The following is a 2,262-nucleotide window of genomic DNA, read 5'->3' on the forward strand; positions in this document are numbered from 1 at the left end:
GATCCTCTGTTTGAGAGGCGAGAGGTCAAACCACTAGGCCACCACGGCTTCGGGTTTTTATTTACTATAATATAATATCATTATTGCTTGACAACCAGAGTACTCGTAGTATTCAGTATATTTAGGGGCTGTTTCACCATCCATTGATTAGTGTTAACTGACGTTAAATATGATGCCGTCTCAGTCTATTCGAACAAAACAAATAGAGACGGCATCACACCTAACCGCCAGTTAACACTAATCAATGGATGGTGAAACAGCCCCTTAGTATATTTTCATCACACTTGCTCGTAAACAGTGTCGTAATATGCAGGCTACCTTTGTTGCAACCCCCCCAAATAAAACCCTCGACCTTAATATGCTTGTCATGAAACCCGTGGTCGGTAAATGAGTCATTGCGCGTACAAAAAAAAACAAAAGAACTTTAATGGAAAAATATTTTTTTATTAAAAGAAGAGATACTTTACATTACATTTATTACTTATTTTCGTTTTAGACCACTACCTACTTACTCATATTTAACGGTGTTGGTTTAAGTACTTAAGTTAGTTTAATGAAAAAGAGTTCTTTAAAAATGTTAAAAATACGAAGATATGGACGATTTAAATCGTCAATTAGACAGAGAAATCCGACGTGACATGACACAACGACCATAGAAAGTCCAACGCTAAGTTTTTTTTTTAAGAAACGGAATGAAAACATCATTTGAAGGGTCCACGGTAAGAACATGCCATGAACATGGGATTTTAATCTCAAAATATAGAGCTCGCAAAGTACTTGTTTTATAATAAAATTCCAGAAAATATTACAAATGAAACGGATACAAAATATTGTAAAGAAGACATTAATACCTAAAGCGTATTATGAAGTTATTGATTATAATTATCATGGACAGGGATATTTGGAAATAATTCCGATCCGCATTAGCGATCGCTTCAAATAGCGAACCTACTGTGTTAAAAATAAAGTTATGTTAAATACTTGTGATTAGTTGTGATGAATAGATATCATTTAATAATATTGTAAATCTGTTTTAAAAAATATACCTTGTTGAGTTTCTTGCCGGATTCTTCTCAACAGAGGTTTTTCCGAACAGGTGGTAGATTTTTTTTGACATTCATAAGTGCTTGTTATAGCCTAAATTGAATGAAATATTTTGACTTTGACTACTATGATTTACTATTGAATTAAATAATCTGATAAAAATATAAAATACATATTTTTTACTTTTAAATAAATGGTAACCATTAGTAATTGTTTGCTATAACTCAAAAAGTTGCTTAGGTGACTAGACATGTTTTTCCGTGGACCCTTAATTTGCCTTTAGCTTCCTTATTTTTCAACAGATAACTGTGGATCAGTGATCAATTAAGGATCAGTAGTGAAGTGAACCTTCATGGCGACTTTTTTTGGGAAAATAGTGTGGTGGTTTTCCCCTCGCCTTCCGCACCGCAGTGCTGGACAACCTGGATTTCGTAGTTGGAATTAGACAGCGCTGTTTCCCTCTCTCATAAATTGTATGTAGGGAGATAGTTTGAGACAAAAGGACACAGGGCAGTTTTTGTCCCGGGAAATTATTGACACATGAAGTCGCGGGCAAACCGCTTGTAGTTCTATAAATAAAGAGAAAGTACTGGTTTTAAAATTAATTTAATATTTTCTATAACGCTTGTCACTTGTACTCAATTTAAAAGCAAAGGTCGCTGCACACACCGAACACAATTCTATTTCATCCACGTAGAGTGTGTTTCACACTGGTTTCGCGAGATAAAAGTGTGAGGAGAGAAGCGGCGCGCGCAGTCCTTGTACCGTGACTAGTGATGGGAAAGTGTCGATTATTTTTAAGTTAAAAATGAAATCTACTAATACAACTTTGTGTGACCAATAAATCCGGATTCAAAAGATTCTAAAGCCGCTATGTAATGCCGGGATTTGATTGTAAAGATTTTTCATTGAAACTTTTTTGTTGACTATACCTACCTACCCTTTTGTATTAACATCGAAACTGTATGTTGATATCAAATTTAAGTAAAATCGATTTCAAGACAAAATGGAACTGTGGAAAAGTTATATCTACCCAACATACCTAGTAAAAAAAACAAATTAAATAGTTTAAATTAAAACTAGTTTTGATATAACATGTAACAGTGCGTTTTGTGGAGTTTAGTCTAACTATTTTGCGTGTATATTAAAGCAAACGTCAAATTGACAAATATAACTCCCAAATCACTTAAACTTATAGAATGTTTTGCGAGTTTCCAG

The 2,262-nt window shown here is 34.0% G+C and overlaps 1 protein-coding gene across 1 annotated transcript in view; it reads left to right on the forward strand.

Annotated features, from left to right (window-relative positions):
• The window catches only part of LOC141443939 (uncharacterized), a 215,344-nt gene that overhangs the window by 111,107 nt on the left and 101,975 nt on the right, over positions 1-2,262 (forward strand). The gene's annotated exons all lie outside the window — the stretch shown is intronic.

This window comes from Choristoneura fumiferana, chromosome 28, assembly GCF_025370935.1.
Source record: "Choristoneura fumiferana chromosome 28, NRCan_CFum_1, whole genome shotgun sequence".
In the NCBI taxonomy this organism is placed as follows: domain Eukaryota; kingdom Metazoa; phylum Arthropoda; class Insecta; order Lepidoptera; family Tortricidae; genus Choristoneura; species Choristoneura fumiferana.